The sequence below is a fragment of the Oncorhynchus mykiss genome, chromosome 25 (assembly GCF_013265735.2).
Source record: "Oncorhynchus mykiss isolate Arlee chromosome 25, USDA_OmykA_1.1, whole genome shotgun sequence".
Taxonomy (NCBI): Eukaryota; Metazoa; Chordata; class Actinopteri; order Salmoniformes; family Salmonidae; genus Oncorhynchus; species Oncorhynchus mykiss.
In genome coordinates this window covers 24,414,633-24,434,527 of record NC_048589.1, presented here as the reverse complement: position 1 = coordinate 24,434,527, position 19,895 = coordinate 24,414,633, and the positions used below count along the sequence as shown (strand labels likewise).

At 42.3% G+C, this 19,895-nt stretch overlaps 1 pseudogene; it reads left to right on the top strand.

Moving 5' to 3' along the window:
* Positions 1–1,121: 1,121 nt before the first annotated feature.
* Positions 1,122–18,039, top strand: LOC110505683 (annotated as a pseudogene).
* The last annotated feature ends 1,856 nt before the right edge of the window (positions 18,040–19,895 follow it).

Sequence of the window (19,895 nt, the reverse complement as noted above, 5' to 3'; positions counted from 1 at the left end):
GCAAGCGGTACCGGAGTACCAAGTCTAGATCCAAAAGACTCCAAATTCTTCGGGATCGGTGTCCCTTCCACGGGACGGTTGAGCTAACGTGGGCTAATGCGAGTAGCATGAGGTTGTAAGTAACAAGAACATTTCCCAGGACATAGACATATCTGATATTGGCAGAAAGCTTAAATTCTTGTTAATCTAACTGCACTGTCAAATTTACAGTAGCTATTACAGTGAATGAATACCATGCTGTTGTTTGAGGAGAGTGCACAATTTTGAACATGAAAAGTTATTAATAAACAAATCAGGCACATTTGGGCAGTCTTGATATAACATTTTGAACAGAAATGCAATGGTTCATTGGATCAGTCTAAAACTTTGCACATACACTGCTGCCATCTAGTGGCCAAAACCTAATAATACATTATGTCCTTTCTGTTACATTTCAAAGATGGTACAAACAAATTACAAAATAACGGTTGTTTTTTTCTTTGTATTATCTTTTACCAGATCTTTTGTGTTATATTCTCCTACATTCCTTTCACATTTCCACAAACTTCAAAGTGTTTCCTTTCAAATGGTACCAAGAATATGCATATCCTTGCTTCTGGGCCTGGGTTACAGGCAGTTAGATTTGGGTATGTCATTTTAGGCAAGTTTTAAAACAAAGGGGCGGATCCTTAAGATCCTTCGTAACAGCTTCTACCCCAAACCATAAGACTGCTTAACAATTAATCAAATGGCCACCCGGACTATTTGCATTGACCCAACCCCCTTTGTTTTTACACTGCTGCTTCTCGCTGTTTACTATCTATGCATTGTCACTTTACCCCTACCTACATGTACAAACTACCTCGACTACCCCCACGCATTGACTCAGTTCCGGTACCCACAATAGCCTCATTATTGTTATTTTACTGTTGCGCTTTTATTTTTTAAATATTTTTCTGTATTCTTGGTTCTCAACTAGCCTACCTGGTTAAATAAAGGTGAAATAAAGGTGAAATAAAGGTGAAATAAAAAATAAAATAAAAAAGTAACCATCTGTCTTATGTAACCATACCAAACATAACATTTCATACTAATTTAAGTGTCCAGGATGTACATTTACTATGTTACGTCTTGTCTATGAGACCAGGCTGCTTGTAAGTGAACGTGTGAGTGACCATTACATTACAGTACAGTACAGTTGAATTATTTCGCTGGTTCGAACCCCCGAGCCGACTAGATGAAAAGTCTGTTGTTGTGCCCTTGATCAAGGAAGTTAACCCTAATTGTTCCTGTAAGTTTGTCTGCTAAATGACTAGAATGTAAAATGATTATCAGGAGGATTGTATTACCATGCTTAAGTGTGTTCGTTTGCTCTATCAATATTCTTAATTTGATATAACATCCAAAAACAAAACCTACAGACTTTCTTTACAGAAATCAATGGGAACACCATCTGTTGTTTTGTGTCGTGGCGTCCACGTTTCCACACTGACCTAAAAGTACAGACCAACGCGTCCTGTTGTTTGTAGTAACGTGGGGCATATATATTTACTAATATTCAGAATTTACTAATATTGTACATTGGTGTTATGAGTGGAAAGTGTCTTTGACAGCCTCGACAATGCAGATATCCAGTGTGAAGATGTATAACTTAAGCCACGGAAAGTATCTTCCAGAGGTAAGACACGGTTGCATGAATAGCTAATGTTAGCTAGCTACTTTTCTTGTTAGTTTAGCAAGCTAACTTAAAATAAAAAAAAGTAATCCAGTTAGCTACTGCTAATATTATTTGATCACCAATTGATAACCAATTAAATTGCGTAGCTAAATCCTTTTTTCATTAGTTATTGCGCTCTTTAAGCAAAGGCATGCTAAGCAACTAGCCAGTCAGGCAGCTGGTTAACGCTGCATCCATGTCATCAAGCATAGAGGTTTATATATTGCTGTAAAATTGTGTTTGAGGTCACAAAGTATGCAGTAACTTCTAATAACCACAGTATGCGATAGCACACGTCTCAATATTTGTTTCCCAGTGCCTCTCAGATCGGGAAGAAATTGGCATTGCAAAATAAAGATGTTGGTGAGTATTCCTTTACTAACTGGCCAGACTATTATTTTACGCCTCACCTCCCTAACTGCTTTTTCTCAGACATCCAACGCAATATCAAGCTCATCAGGGACTTTGAAATGCCCACAGTGTGCACCTCTATCAAAGTGTCAAGGGATGGGCAGTTCATTCTAGCAGCAGGTGAGCATTTGGGTTGCTGTCATGTTCCAATTAAATTTGGCATACATCACTAGAGTAGACAGTATTATAAGTAATTACTCTTATGTATGGATTTGTCAACTTCTTTTAACATCCTTTCAGGCACATACAAACCCAGAATCCGATGCTATGACGCGTATCAGTCGTCCTTGAAGTTTGAGCGCTGTCTGGATTCAGATGGTAAGTGATAGACCCACTAGTTGCATTTTTTAAAACTATTTTGCTTCTATGGTCCTCTGGAACTCCGATGTGCTATGGGAATCGCTGCAAGTATCCGTCCCTCCTTTTGTTGTGAAGTGAGTGGCTGGTCCATAAGAAGAGGATCCAGCTATCTCAGTGATGGTGTCTCACATTTTAATATTTAACTAGGGTGCAGTCAGGCACACATTCTCAGTAAACACACACCCAACAATTGCCACGCTGTGATGGACACCAATAAATACAGCATTGTGCAAAAGTCTTTGCCGGTAGATGTCATTTTTTTCTTGTAGCTAGTTCTCAAAGTGTTTTTTTTTCCTTCGCAGTTGTGGCCTTTGATATTCTGTCCAACGACTACTCGAAGGTAAGACAGATGTCCTTGGTTGTTTCCTGCAGTGGGGGTTACCTAAACTTGTATTTTTTCAATAAATAAATGTGACCTGATATTGTGTGTGTGTAGCTGGTATTTCTCCACTGTAACTTGTACGTGGAGTTCCACTCGCAGCATGGACACTACTACAGACGCGTATTCCCAAGTTTGGTAGGGACTTTGCTTACCACTACCCCTCCTGCGACCTGTACTTTGTTTGGGGCAAGGTAAGTGTTAAAAGCCAAAATAAGCTGGATCATTCACTGTCTTGATATCCTATGTGTCATTAGACTTGGCTTCAAGTTGGAGTTGTTACTGTTGACACTACAGTAAGACAGACCTTTTTCTTCTCTCTCAGCTCAAGAGATATTCAGACTCAATCTTGAGCGAGGCAGGCTCCTCAACTCCCTTCACACAGATGCTGTGTAAGTATACATGTACAATACTTTATTTGTGAATGCAGCTGTACATTAAAATACAATACTGTAAACAGTCATTACAAGACTCGTCAGTATGCATGTAGTGTGATCATGTCTCGTTTTGCCCTTTTTATGACTGACAGGGAGCACAATGTGTGTGACATCAACCCTGTCCAAGTGTGCCTCAGGAACAGCGGAGGTGGGTGGAGCCTATGTGCCGCAAAGAGTGAATGGATTGAACATTTTGAGTGTGTGTGTCTAACTGTGTTCCTTGTGTTGTCGGTGGTTAGGGGAAAGTGGAATGCTGGGACCCTCGTGTACGAAGTCGGGTGGGGATGCTAGACTGTGCCCTGAGCAGTGTCACAGAGGGAACAAAGTAAGTACACCACTAGAACATGAACAGTTAGATGAATCTAGAAAAACACCATTGTTCTAATCCATGATGTGAATGTGTTTCTTTAGAGTGGAGGGCTTGCCGTCGGTCAGTGCACTCAAGTTTAACGGCTCTCTCACCATGGCTGTGGGAACCAGCACTGGTCAGGTATGAACTTTTACAATGAAGGTGTCGTAATAGCTGGGATATTGCGGAAAACTCTGGAATAGATGTTGAATTTGACTTATTGCCTAACTATAGTCCTCCCCACAAGTTTCCCTATTGAAGATCGGTCTGCCTGGTACTGTAGGTCCTCCTCTACGACCTGCGTGCCAGTCACCCCCTGCTGGTAAAAGACCATTACTACGGCCTTCCTATCAAGTCTGTCAACTTTCAGGACCACCTAGACCTGGTTCTGACCGCAGACTCCAAGATCATCAAGATCTGGAACAAAGACAAGGTAAATGTTTGTGAATGTTGAAAAAAATATGTGATTGTTTTTTTAAACTAGACATTTGGTACCATTTTGACAGATTGGACATTTGATAAACTAAGTGTTTTTATTGCTTGGATGTTCCAAAAACAGCAAAGATGATTTTTGCTGGTTTAGAAAATATTGCCAACTGTGCTATTCCAAACTCACTTTGAATTAAAGGTGCAATATGCAGAAATCGCTCAGGCATTTCCTGGTTGCTAAAATTCTAATGGTTGCCTTATTTCAGTTTGTGACAAAACAAGAAATGTATAGTGTAGAGAATCATTGTACAGTCTAAACTGCTATGAAATATATTTTCCATTACCAAAAATATTTTATTTTCTGATGTTTGAAACTGGTGTACAAAACCGAAACTAAAAGACACAAAAATACACTTAAAATGGCACACATAAAACAGATATACCGCTTCTTAGACTTTCTTAGAAGGATCTATAACTCACATTTCTATGTGAACTTGGTCAGGTTGCCCAAAAGTGTTATATTCCAGCTTTAAGTATTTACAATAAATGTTGTGGTAAAATTGGGGAAATAGCTTTTTTTTTTCATAGAAAAAATGTGTTTGTCATTGGACACCCAGTTAATTAGTGGTCTGTACTTCATCAACTATCACAGTGGAATAATTGATATTCTAACCATACCTCTGGTCTGTTTCACCCTAGGGGAAAGTGTTCTCCTCCATTGAGCCCCAGACTAACATCAATGATGTGTGCATCTACCCTGATTCTGGTGAGATCACCAGATACACTAAACATTGCTTCTGTACAAAGTTTATCTCTGACGGTTGGTCAACAGACACTTGTTATTTTCTTGGGTAGTCATTTACCAGTATGCTCAACTACCACTAGATGGTGCCCATTGACCTCAACAAGTCCTTAACACTCCTGCAGGGTCGGCAACAGAAACGGCCCACAAGTGATTTTGTTTTATGTCACAAAAAACTGTAAAATCACCATGAATTCTGAAATAAATTGGAAATCTGTTTCCAGGTGTGTGTGTGTCCCCAAAAAATACATGTGATTGTATCTCAATGTGATCAAGTTTTGAAATGATTGTATTTGAAAAGAACAATCCCTTTTTGGGCTTAGTTATGGTCAATTTGCAGTGTACTAATTATTTTCCGTACCCCCAACCATTCTCTCCAACAAAAATCGTCCTACGGCTGAATTTAGTTGCTTACCCCTGTGCTACTGTAATGAGGGCTTGGACTGTGCTTTTTAAGTAAGACTGCCACACTGTCCACTGACAGCTTCTCTACCAGCAATTATGTCTAATTACATCAATCTTTACTGAGCACTTGAGTTAAACTGTTTAAGACGCTCAATCAAGTTCATGTTTTATTGTCACAAGTATAGTGAAAGGCTTAACTTGCATGCTCTACCCAGCAGTGAATAATCATTATCAAAATAGTATAACTAATACAATATGTGTGTGTGTATATATAATAAAGAAAACACAAAACATTTGATGGGAAACTATATACAGGGTCAGTGACCATAACAAATGTGGAAGGATACTGGAGTATTTGAGGTAGAGATGTACATATAGGCGGGTATTAGGAGAAAGTGACTGGTAGCAGGATAAATAGTCAACAGTATGGCAGCAGCATAAGTGGTGGGTGTGTGTGAGAGTGTAGGTGTGATATACATGTAAATAGGGCTGGAAAGTGACTGGTAGCATGAATATATAAATATTTATGGTATATATTACCACTTGTGCGTACAAAACATTAGGAACATCTGCTCTTTCCATGACATAGACTGACTAGGTGAATCCAGGTAAAGTTTGATCCTTTATTCAGCCCCAATTCAATTGATCAGTTCTTTTTGGCATGTACATTCTCTCCATGCGTGACTTCATCACAGAGATCACACCTCATCTCTTTGGTATTTCTGTTAGACACGCATGCCATTTAAGTTTTGTCTACGCCCGTGCCTCTTTCCCAACCATCCCATGATGAGCACGCATTGTCTCCGATTCAGGTGCTCCTGGCATGCGATGTTAGTGGGAAATTGCCAAATATTTATTTAGTTAACCCCACCCTCTTGCTCTAAACAATCTCTGAAGTTCCAGTGTTATTCATTTGTGGAGGAGTGTGTAGGGGGGTGTGGAAGTGTGTCAATGGGATGTTAGAACTATTCATTAATTGGGAAAGGGAACAAACAGGAATGGAGGATGTTCCACTAATTAGTCCCCCAGTCACACAAAACGTGAGATGTGTTGTTGGCGCGGCTACCAAAAGTAAACTTGAAGCGTCCGGAGTGCTCTGCCAGCTACTACACTACTTGAGGCACCTATAGCTTCCCATGTGTTCTCTCACTCATAACTGGCCATGAAGGAGAGGAAAGGAGGCCATTTTAGACTATTGGCATTTAGGCCATCTCCTCCCACTATACTGTCCTACCTACCTACCTCCCTCTTCTTTCCAGTAACCCTCCCTCCCCCAGGGCTATGCACATGTACAGACATCTGTTTGATTCACTATTCAGTGTGTGACTGATACTGAGTGTACAAAACATTAGGAACTCCTGCTCTTTTCATGACTGACCAGGTGAAAGCTATGACTCTTTGATGTCACTTGTTAAATCCACTTCAATCAGTGTAGATGAAGAGGAGGAGACAGGTTAAAGAAGGATTTTTACGCCTTGTGACAATTGAGAGATGGATTGTGTATGTGTGGCATTGAGGGTGAATGAGCAAGACACAAGATTTAAGTGCCTTTGAATGGGGTATGGTAGTAGGTGCCCGGCGCACCGGTTTGAGTGTGTCAAGAAATCCAACGCTGCTGAGTTTGTCACGCTCAACATTTTCCCGTGTGTATCAAGAATGGTCCACAACCCAAAGGACATCCTGCCGACTTGGCACAATTGTGGGAAGCTTGGAGTCAACATGGGCCAGCATCCCTGTGGAACGCTTTCGTCACCTTGTAGAGTCCATGCCCCAAAGAATTGAGGCTGTTCTGGTGGCAAAAGGGGGGTGCAACTCAATATTAGAAAGCTGTTCCTAATATCTTGTACACTCAGTAATAGTAACCAGTAGTAGGATAAATAGATACTAATGGCAATCAGTAAACAGCAGCGTAATGGTAGTAATCAATAATAGTTTTAGCAGCAGTGTTGGCCTTCGGGTTGAGGGCGGTGCAGCTGCCATACCAGACGGTGATATGACCAATCAGGATGCTCTCGATGCAGCAGCTGTGAAAGTTCCTCAAGATCTGAGGGGCCATGCCAAATCGTTTCAGCCTCCTTGTTTCATGAAGGCCCTTGTTTCATGAAGTCCACAATAAGCTCCTTGGTCTTGCTGATGTTGAGAGAAGGATGAAGTTGATGTGTGCCATGGCCAGCCTTTCAAAGCACTTAATGATTACAGATGTGAGTGCTACATAGTGGTAGTCATTGTGGCAGGAAGTCTTAGAGATCTTGAGGACAGGAATGATGGAAGTCTGCTTGAAACATGTTGGGATTACAGACGGGAACAATGAGAGGTTGAAAATGTCCTTGAAGACACCTGCCAGATGGTCTGCGCATGCCCTGAGTACACACCCTGGAATACCGTCTGGCCTTGCAAGTGTTGGCCCTTTTAAAAACATGAGACATGAGAGAGAGAGCTCAGTCAGTCCTCTGGGTTGGCGGGGGCCCTCACGCAGGGCTCTTAAATTTGTTAAAGCATATCTTACATTTATTTTTCACATACTAGAGTTAGTTTATTACTTTGCTAAGAATGGAGCTGTACAAAAAGGCCCATTGTCTGCTTTATACATTCAGGATATAATCACCTGTAATTTCACATCTTTAGCAAATCCCCAGAACCATTTATATGAATGATTTGTGGTCTGGTGAAGATATGAGCAAGCTAGGCTTTTGTCAGTAATGGTAACATACATTTTAAAACCCAGCAAGACTTTTTGGTTCTTTTGCTGTTGTCAACTTGTCCCTGTCTAGTCTACTGCCTGCAAATGTACTACTGTCATCCTATGCTTATGTGGGCTTTGCTTTCTGCGTGTACACGCAGTTAGGGTTTTTAACTGGAGTCGAACAAAACCAGCAGACGCATTTGTACAGTTCCACTTTCTTAGTTTATTACTTTGCTAACTTCAGCATCTGAAAATGATCTGTCTATATCGTTGGCTTATCTCACGCTTTTTTCTTCTTTTAACGTCACAGGTATGCTCTTTACTGCCAATGAAGACCCCAAGATGAATACGCTCTCCGTCCCTGTGAGTTGAACAATCCTCACACTCCCTCAGGCTAGTTTTGCATATCTCAGTGTGCCGCCGGTTAGGTTTGAAAGTCAGATCTTCCCATGAGATAGATTTACTCCAGGGTGGGAATTGAAACCAAACAGACCAGGGCAGTATAGAGAATGCACGAAAGGACGATCTCTATTTGAGGGCTTTAGTGTTTGAGACATTCATTTGTTTAGTTTGGTTTGGCTGGTTTTCATGGTCCACAAAAAAAGCTACACCAAGGGTGCTATTCGTAGAAAGCTGCCCACCTGGTTTCACCTAGAAAGTGCCCTTGTTGGGTTGTGAATGTTCTTCAGCAGCAGGTCGTCTTGTGCTTACCCCTATACCAGCTTTTCAGTTCTTCTCGGAAAAGTGTGTGTACACTGTAAAGTAGTCTCTGTTTAGGAAGATGTGTGTGTACTGTAAAGTAGTCTCTGTTTAGTAAGATTGTGTGTACTCTAAAGTAGTCTGCTTTGAAAGATGTCGACCCTGTCACATGATTCGTTTCTAAGTACTGTCCCATTCATCAACCACTGATTAGATCACTGTGGTGTTGAGCTACAGAACAACAAGGTCTTAACTAGCGTGTGTTTGAGCCTAAAGAGAGCTAATACTGAACTTAGGAAATATTGTGTTTATCTGTTAACAGCAAACGCGTTATATTTTTTGCTATTGGTGTTTTAGAATACTTCAGCGGCCGATATTAAACATTCACATAGCAGTGCTCAAACTGCCCTGAATAAATAGCTACATTTTTCACTCTGGTAACCTCATATCACACAAAGTTGTGTGCTATGAACATCAATGGTAACCAACACAGTTGTCAACTTGTTTGGTTTATGATTCCGGTTCCTGAGAGTTTATTTCTCCCTAGGTTTTTAACTCGAGTGGTGTGCAAAGGCCTTCAACGCATGCCTCTCTAGCTGCCTATAGAACAGTAGGGAAACGTTTGGAAGTTAACATTAGCCATTGGCTCGTCAGTGATTACACTGAGGGAAAGGGGGGATACCTAGTCAGTTGTACAACTGAATGGATTCAACTGAAATGTGTCTTCCGCATTTAACCCAACCCCTCTGAATCAGAGGTGTGGGGGGCTGCCATAACCGGCATCCACTTCTTCAGCGCCCGGGGAACAGTGTGTTAACTGCCTTGCTCAGGGGCAGAACGACAGATTTTTACCTTGTCAGCTCAGGGATTCAATCCAGCAAAGTGGACATTCTGTAGACTTTGAGCTCTGATTTTATTGACAAACAGAAGTCAGTTCGGATTGAACTCAGTAGCATTCAATTATCTTAAGTAAAGGGGTGATTCCAATCTGGTAACGCAGGCAATTCTTGTTGATTCATCCTCAGAGCCCTTAGAGGATTGGATAGGTGCAAGAAACTACACCTACCCATAGGAACGTTGCCAACACCTACCTCCCTTACCAGCCCTCAAGAACAGTAGATATGTATTGAATTAGAGTTCTTCAAATGTTCCATGAATCTTCATTCCTTGTCCCTCCTTCACTTCATCCCTTGTTCTTGTCTCTCCTTCCTCCCCTACATGTTGTCCCTGTGTAGGCACTGGGGCCTGCTCCTCGCTGGTGCTCTTTTCTGGACAACCTGACAGAGGAGCTGAAGGAGAGCCCTGAGAGTACCATCTACGATGATTACAAGTTTGTCACCCGCAAGGACCTGGAGAACCTGGGTGAGAGGGAGGTGGAGGTAGAGCTATTGGCATATTACCTATTATCTATTTGTTCCTCTCAAATCTACAGAAATACAAGTGCCTATTACGTAGAGGTTTGGGGCTAGGAACCTTCCAGGGCTGTGTACACTACACTTTTCATTCAGTGGAGGCCATTTTGTATTTGTATTTAGGCAGGTTGGGGCAACACTGCTAGGTCAGGGGTGTACACATTTTTGCAACAAAAAAAGTTTATTTTGTTAAAATTAAGGTAGGTCACCCCCACTGTTCCGTTTGCTTCCGTTTAAGAAATGTTTTGCAACAGAATCGACGTAATGAATACACTCCAGGCTTACCCGTCCCGCCTAAAAGAGAAACACTGGCAGAATGGAGAGAGAAATGAAGAGATGGGATAGGGAAAGATGAAGGGGCAAAGAACAGAGGGGGTTGAAAAAACAGAGGAATGCTTGGGTCAGCACTAAAGAGATCAAATGACATGGAGGAGAAAGGCGGTTATTGGGGAGGGAAGGAGAGATAGGGGTGGAGGAGAGGGACTAGGGGGGAGGGGAGTTCAGTTCACTGCAGCTGTGAAATGTGTTCTTGTTATGTAACAGACCTGCTGCGGGGCAGATAGAAACCCTCTTTCCCCAGAAATCTTACTCTATCTGGTTACCACACACACAAACACACACAGTCCTTGTGTACCACAACTATCACACATTCCTGAACTAAAGTGATCTTACAGGGACCAAAAAGCCTCATGCCAGTCACTAACAAGTTAATTCAGTGCTGAAGGAATGATGTCTGGAGACTGATGTTACACAACTTTATCTAAACTCTCTCAAAAGGTTTATTGCCAAATATCTATGTTAGCAGAAAGGAGCAGAAACCAGCCTTGATGTCACACAGCCTCAAGGCAAAAAACTGTAGAAAACAGTTGTCTACAGTCATGTCATTTTCTTCCAGCACATTCAAACAGGCTGCTTCACAGTTAATTACTAATTACTAATTACTACTACTATTACTATGTCCTTGGCATGTCAGCCAGTTTGAAAGAGTACAAATATTTTAATGAATTTCACTTGAAATGTAGCCTGCCCCAGGGAGGTGGAATACAGAGCTATATATAAAATGAATAAATCATCAATCATTTTACAAATGTATAATGTAGCTGTTCAGGAAATATGTATGTTTAATGTACATACAATTTGTAATGTTACCTGCCCTGTGTTCAACTATAGGTCTGTCTCACCTCGTGGGATCTACTGCGGGTCTACATGCACCGCTTCTTCATGGACATCAGACTGTACCATAAGGTAGGGGGGTGTGTGTGTTTGTCTTCCTATTTGTGTGTGTATAACTGCATATTCTTAGTTGATTGTCGATGTTAGAGTTGTGTGTCAAAATACGTTTTGTGTGACTTGTCCAGGTGAAGACCATTGCAAATCCATTTGCCTACGATGAGTATCGCAAGGACAAGATTCGCCAAATGATAGGAAGGAGTCCAGGACGCAGAGAGTACAAATTAAGGTGGGATATCCTGCTCTGTGACTGTTAAAGGATGTAAAAAGGGCTTTCTAAAATACATGACATCACCAAAAGTATATGGACACCTCTTGGATTTGTCTATTTCAACCACACCCGTTGCTGATAGTTCTGTAAAATTGAGCTCACAGCAATGCAATCTCCATAGACAAACATTGGCAATAGAATGGCCCGTACTGAAGAGCTCAGTGACTTTCAACGTAGCACCGTCATAGGATGCCCCTTTCCAACAAATCAGTTCGTCAAATTTCTGCCCTGCTAGAGCTACCCCAGTCAACTGTAAGTGCTGTTATTGTGAAGTGTAAACGTCTAGGAACAACTGCTCAGCCGCGAAGTGGTAGGCCACACAAGCTCACAGATCGAGACCGCCAAGTGCTGAAGCGCGTCTAAATCGTCTGTCCTCGGTTGCAACACTCACTACAGAGTTCCAAACTGCCTCTGGAAGCAACGTCAGCACAAGAACTGTTCGCTGGGAGCTTCATGAAATGCATTTCTATGACCAAGCAGCTGCACACAAGCCTAAGATCACCAATGCGCAGTGCCAAGCGTCGGTTGGAGTAAAGCTCGCCGCCATTGGACTATGGAGTAGTGGAAACGCGTTCTTTGGAGTGATGAATCACGCTTTGGGGCAACAATTTGGGGAGGGCCCTTTCCTGTTTCTTGACTGGTCTGCACAGATCCCTGACCTCAACCCCGTCAAACACCTTTGGGATGAATTGGAACGCCGACTGCAAGCCAGGCCTAATTGCTCAACCTCACTAATGCTCTTGTGGCTGAATGGAACCATGTACCCGCAGCAATGTTCCAGAAGAGTGGAGGCTGTTACAGTGCATTCGGAAACTATTCATACGCTTGGCACACCTATATTTGGGGCCTTTCTTCCATTCTCCTCTGCAGATCCTCTCAAGCGCTGTCAGGTTTGATGGCGAGCGTCGCTGAACAGCTATTTTCAGGTCTCTCCAAAGATGTTCGATCTGGTTCAAGTCCAGGCTCTGGCTGGGACACTCGAACACTCAGAGACTTGTCCTGAAGCCACTCCTGAGTTTTCTTGGCTGTGTGCTTAGGGTCGTTGTCCTGTTGGAAGGTGAACCTTCACCCCAGTCTGAGAACCTGCAACAGAGTGCTCAGGACTTCATCAAGGGTCTCTCTGTACCTTCTGTACCTCTGTATCTTTCCCTCTATCCTGACTAGTTTCCCAGTCGCTGCCACTGAAAAAATCCCCACAACATGATGTTGCCACCACCATGCTTCACGTAGGGACGGTGCCAGGTTTCCTCTCGATGTGACGCTTGGCATTCAGGCCAAAGAGTTCTTGGTTTCATCAGGCCAGAGAATCTTGTTTCTCATGGTCTGAGACTCCAAGCAGGCTGTCATGTGCCTTTTTCTGAGGAGTGGCTTCCGTCTGGCCACTCTACCGTAAAGGCCTGATTGGTGGAGTGCTGCAGAGATGAATATCCTTCTGGAAGGTTCTCTCATCTCCACAGAGGAAATCTAGATCTCTGTCAGAGTGACCATCGTGTTCATTATGGAGTGTTGTGTGTAGATTGATGAGGGGGAAAAAACAATTGAATCCATTTTAGAATAAGGCTGTAATGTAACAATATGTGGAAAAAGTCAGTGTCAGAATATTTTCTGAATGATCTGTATAGCAGCAAAGGGGGGACCAACTCCATAATAATGGCCATGATTTTGGAATGAGATGTTCACATACACATTTTCATGTAGTGTACGTTTTATTGATTAATTGAAGGACATGGTGATACAGACAATGTTATTTAAGAAGTGTCTATAGCTAATATATTGTGTGTTGTATGAATGTTCAGTTTTGCTGAGACCGAAGGTGAACAAAGAGCTGGCTCTCAAACTGATGGAGGAGGGAGAGAATGAGGAGGAACTGTCTGTCAGGAAGAAGGGCAAGGTAGGAGCAAATACACCTGCACACACACTTGGGTTTCACATGCTACTGGTCTAGGGCGGACCCCATTTAGTTGACTGGTCGATTGTTTGGTCGATAGGCTGTTGGTCGACCAATATTTTTCTTTGTCGAGCAGTTACAAATATGTGTATATTTTGTTTATGGCACACAAGACACCTGTCTGATTCACTCCTGTCTCAGTGGACTAATTAATTGTGGAGGCTACGGGGATGGAACACCAGTAGTATCACCATTTACTGTTAATTCACATAATTTCTAATCTACAATGTTTGCTAGGTTATGGTTATTTCATTCAATATATTTATTATTATTACAGTCTTTTACTGTTCTTATTGTCGGAGCGAACACGTTGTTTGCGGACTGCACAACCTTGGCTACACTTGTGAGGAACAAGTTTTGGTTTATTTCGTTCAATTTAGGAGTTGTCGTCTTTTTTTATATGTATACATCTGTCAATGTTGAGTAAGGACGTGCACCTGATTATACATAGAAGTAGGCCTAGGCTACCTGGATTTAAATATGCCCATTTGGGGATCTGATAGTATTTCTGATTGTCTTAACTCACTAGCACTGTGGCGCTTCTCAAAAGTAATATTTTCTACACTTCAAACAGCAAGTTAACTAAGTCCATTGAGAATGACAATAGTTCCTCAACATAGCCTATTTAAAAAATCTTTACAGCTCTCTTTCAATAACCACTCGGCGTGAAAGGGGGAAAAAATGTCATGCTCTGATTCGGTGTAAACGCAATATGATAAGCCTACCTGATTCCTTATTATCCCTTGCGGAATAGCCTACAGCTGTGTCTGTCTGGAGCTCACTGGTGCGGGAAACTGAGTGCCCAAAATATTTTATACAAAGTTCTGATGACGATAAGAGCTGGGTGGACGAGGTCAGGGAGCAGCGGCGCCTCATATATGAGGAGTAACGGGACCGCAACACAACCCTGCTGGACCAGGACTCCACCCAGAACCAGGCTCAGGGCAGGAAACAGGGTCAGAAGCCCCGATTCTTCCAGATTAAGGTTGGTGAGGAGTTCCGCAGCTTCGGGGACGTGGCCCGCAAGCAGAAGTTGCAGAAGTGAGTAGAGTTTCATTTTGCTTTTATCCAGTGAGCTTGCGACGCTCTAGTCTCGGAACAAACTCTGAACCATAACATTTTGAATAGATGCCACGGAACGTCACAGCACACAATCCAAAGCAAGCATGGAGTAGTACTACAAATACCAAGCATTTTCACATTGTTACTGTCAATCAGCACAAATAACCAACCCTCACATGGCCTTGGTATATAGAGTAGTCAGTTATTTTTTTTGCCCTTACAATGATTAGCAGGGAAACACGTGACTGTGTCTTAAGGTGTCTGACTGTGCTGTATTCTCTGCAGCAGACAGAGACGTATGGCCTGCCTTGGTCACAGCCTGAGAGAGGCTGTCACATCCATCACTGTATTGACAGGTGGACACATGCAGCAGGAAAGATGAGGACACGGGTCAAATATAGGAAGGGAAGGGTGTCCCAAGGGTTTCCTCCCATTATGTAAAACACCCTCTACTTGGTTCTCGTGCTTCAAACTCATTAAGAAGCAATTATTTTAGAGTGAAATAAGACTAAATAGTAGCACAGTAGTTGTAGTGCACCCCACTCTCAACACTTACAATTTGCAAAGATTTCAGGGCAATTACAAAAACAAGTTATTGCTGGCATAAATGCCTTTTGTTTATTTTTACTTTATTCACTCTACCCCTCTTTGACCTTTGATCCTCTAATGAACAAAAATATGAATGCAACATCCAACAATTTCAATGATTTTACTGAGTTAGTTCATTATAAGGAAATCCATCAATTGAAGGAAATTCATTAGGCCCCAATCTATGGATTTCACATGACTGGGCATTGGCGCAGCCATGGGTTGGCCTGGGAGAGCACAGGGATACCCACTGGGGAGCCAGGGACACCCACTGGGGAGCCAGGCCCACCCACAATTCAGACAATGGTCTGTGTAGCCATGGGCTGTAACATAGTAACATAATTCAACTCAAAATATGCTATTCAATTCTTTAAATGTATTGTGTTAGTCTTATGTTTCTTAGGACCTTCATTAACTAATTAATCATGGATTTATTTGTCTAGCCAGCTCATATAATTAGCCTACCAGAACATATCTGACAACGTTTTGAGTATCCAAATACAAGTAGGCAAACTGCTAACTTATGGCCTAAACTCACCAAAGGCAAGCATGCGAGGCATGTGCCTGGTTTATTTTAGAATGCATCGTTTTTAATTCTAATGACCCAACCGAAACCGGGCTGGCGGGTTATCCTCTGACGCATTTTGGCTCTTTTGAATTGGAAGAGGTAGCTAATGGTTGAAGCTTTACCATACATACTAAATTAGACCAACTATCAGCAAAGATATTTGGAGATATGGACTATCATGCAAGCATACAGTCACTGCTCTGCCTGTTCTGTCCTTTCCACCCACCTTGCTCTGCTTTCTCCGGCCGCCCGGAGAAAAGCAGTGGAGGGTCTGACTTTAAACTGACTACAACAACCGGGTCAAAGTTTAATGCCTCTTGCTCCTTCCCGGCAAAAGCAATGGCTATATAAAAGGTGAATACCGACAAGAAATAAGTAAAATAGGGCTGTTTGAAAGAAACATTGCCCAATTTATTTACAGGCAGAATACCGGGAGTCCTATGTGAAAGTAGTATAGGAAACAGGCGTTCTCGGTACTGCATTTCAACACCCTTATATTGTGTGCATGCATGCATCTGTTCATGCTCGTGATAGACCTGCCTATGTGTCCTATGTTGACATATGTGTCTACTGTCTAACAGAGCATCTCTGGAGGAACATTATGGAACATTAAATGTGGCTGACACTGCTGTCGGCAGCAAACATCTCACCTTCACCCTCAAGAAGGTAAGTCATGAAAGTGACACCATTGCATAATAAGCCACTGAAAGGGACAATGTGTGATTTGTGTGCAACAAATGCTGCCTTCACAGTCCTGTCTTTTCAAATGGAGCAGTCTCTTTTATCCAGAGTCCTTTTCATTTTCTTCTCACTTGTAGTCCAGTCAGAATGATTCATGAGGAACGTGAGTGTGTGGGTGACTGTGGGTTGGTGAGGTCAACTTTCCATTTGACTACTGACTAATCTGTATTTCTGCAGTAACAGTAACAGAGAGCTTGTCATTGACATTTTACCTCCATCAGTCTGTTCTCCCAAACGTAGATGTTTACACAAAATACGAGCGTACCAGTTAAAGTTGACACTGCAGTGTTGCCACTGTGTATAATCTGTAATGGTGCATGCAGAAGAGGACCAATGTCACAGGAAATGCCGTGTTTTGATCATGATAATTTTTGACTGTTGTTTAGGCTTTGTGTTATAACCCCAGATAAAGGTCGAACTCCCAAATCAGTCAGCGACTGACTCTTGTGTCTTGTGTCTTGTATCAGCCAGCACCCTTCGAAACATGCTTCAATTATCAATAAGTTGCATGGATATTGCCGTTTTAAAAAAACAATACCATTGGTTTTGCACGGGACACTGATGGTGCAAGGCCAAGCTAGGTTTGGGTAAGGCTCCATCACATGCAGAGAGACTGATGAGGGTCTGCTGGGTAAATCCCCTGGACTACAGTGTGAGCTGGAGGAAGCAGTGCCAAGGTCAACATTGATTACAGGTTTGACAATAGAAAAGCTATTTTTTTGCACGAGGTCGCTTAATAATACTCCAATGAGAAGTATCTCTCTCTCTCTCTGCCTCCCTCTCCTCTCTCTTCCTGTCCTTTCTCAATGATCTCCTTCAGTCGGAGCAGCAACAGTGGCGGCAGCAGGCAGAGCGTGATCACCACGAGGAGAGGAAGAAGCTGAGGAGGTCCGTAGGACACCTGTCGAGTGAGAGAGGTAGAGGGGGATTTAGAGGCAGAGGTGGGAGTAGAGGCAGGGGGCACTACTGAGGTAGAGGTAGTGGAACTACTCTGTGACACTACTGAGATTAAGAATCCCAAAGTCAAATGATTCAAAATCTGTTTGAATCATGTCTTTTGTGCAGCTGCTCACAGCCATTTCCCAACTTAATTTGTGGCAGAATGACACTTTGTTACCGTCTGGGAGTCGAGCGGTTGTGATGCAAAAGTGAGCTGATCGATTGTGACCTGTCCTGTAACACAGTTATGAAGATATATTGGTGGAGCTGCTATGAAAGGCTACAGTGTGTATTATCTATTGATTGCAAAATGTTGTGATTGTGTGGTGTATGCAGTTTGTGCATCCACATATGTGCACTTTTGTGTGTGCCTTCAGAAAGTATTCATACTCCTTGACTTATTCCACATTTTGTTTCAGCCTGAATTCAACATTTATTAAATTGTTTTCTTCTCACCCATCTACACACACACACTACCCCATAATGACAAAGTAAAAACGCGTTTTTGATGTGTGTCCATGAGAAGCTCCTGACATTCACTGTGTTCTTTTTTTACTTCACAATCCTAATTTTCCTCAGACTGAACATGTCTGTGTTATGCTCCGTGCTTGACACATAAACAATGTGTACTAAACTTATGTGTACTAAACCCTGGTCTGTTGAAAAAAGCTATCCACAAATAAGTCCAACAGTTGGACACAAGGTCTCAGTTGTATGGGGAAAGTTGTATTTTATTAACTGACATACCATTTATAATGATTAGCACCCGAAAATACATGTCCATACACTGTCATGTCCAACAACTCTAAAGGGCTTCACAAATATATTTTACTTCCTTGGTATGACATTAGTATTCCTTGGTATGACTTTCTGTAGATATTAAACAGCCACTATTTCACTCCAGTCCAGACAGATTAAAAAAGGAGGGAAGAGGGACAAAAAGGTGAAGACAAGTCCTGAGAACATGGAGCCCCAATTCTTGGAAGTAGCTTTCTCCGTTTGACCTCTCATCCCCCTGGTTCACACTTGGCTGGCCCTCCTGTCTCCTGCCCTGGCCTTTTTGAAATGGGAGGTGCTGTGCAATTCACCCCGACCCCCTCCCTAAAACACTGCTGCCTGGGGCCTCAAACCATGAGGCTTTAGGCACCGTCTGCCTCCCTTGCTCTTCCTTCCCACCTGTTTGGTGCTTGACCCTCTACCCTCACTAGTCCCACCAAGAATTGTTAAACTCATTTTACTTTGCCCAGCTCATCGTGAGTGGAGTATGACATACAAATGTAATCCAAATATTAGATGTCTAAAGAAAGTTTAAGCTATGCCTTCTAGTCTCCATTGTTGGTTGCTGCAGAGTGAGATGTGCAACAGGCGAAACAAAGGATAACCGTTCAACTCATGTAATGCAAAATACTATGACAAATCAACTTCCTAACTCTTAAATGTCTGCAAATCTCCTATTGACGTCAATGCATTTACTCAAACTTCCAAGTTATGCAAGCATATCTCAAGATTCAATGAAATCATTCAAAAGGAAGGCCTTGACCATATAGTCATGTGTATAGTAAAACTGAAAAAATAGAGTGCAGTCAGAGACAGAAATAATGAGGGATATTGAGTGTCTTTGAGGAGTTGAGGCTTGTGGTTTTCATACAATAATGACATACATTTCAGTTGGTGAAGAACAGGGGACTCTTTCTTCATGGCACAGTTGTGTGGGGTGGTGGTTAAGGGGTGCATGGGCAGTGGGTAGATGATGTAGATCTGAACAATGGAGATGCAGTAGCTTCCCTAGCCTTTTGTATCTTAACCACTGTTGTGTGCTGTCAGAGGGTCACATAGCTGATCGCCCCGGCCTGCTTTTTCTCATTGTTTGGCAAGAAAAGAGGGAAAGAAAGTGAGAGGGTGACTGCGTGTCACCACCAATCATATTTACGTAAGAGGCGCATTCCAAGCTGTCAACTGAGATATTAAAAAGTGAACTTTGGAGAAATGTATTTCATTCAGGCCTGAGGTTGTGTTTGTCGTTTGATAACTTATCCTCAGACAGCTAACTGATTGATGTGGGAATGGTTAGTCTATCTTTCTCAGGTCTGGACAGTGGGTCACGCTTGTTGTTGTTTTGGCAGGATCCTTTTTTTCGCTCAACAAAACCATCACCATGGATACGCCAGATCTAGGCCACAGGAAGTGGGTCAAGCTAAGTTGGCACTTCCTGTAGCACATCACTCTTTTTCCAAGATATTACAAAGAAAGGAAAATGCATAAATAACCAATAGGATGCATTTCTGTTTAGGCTGTCTAAAATCAGCTCAGAGCATTGTATTAATCTGTTACCTCTTTTTGGCAGTTGTATGCATACTGCTTACTTGAATTGTATTTTGTGTTATTTTGAATACTCCATCTGCCAATTAACTGACCTGCTTAACTAATTCATGCTTGAAAAGTTGGGATGTGTCTCCTTTGAATACGTTCAAACGAGCTTCCAAATA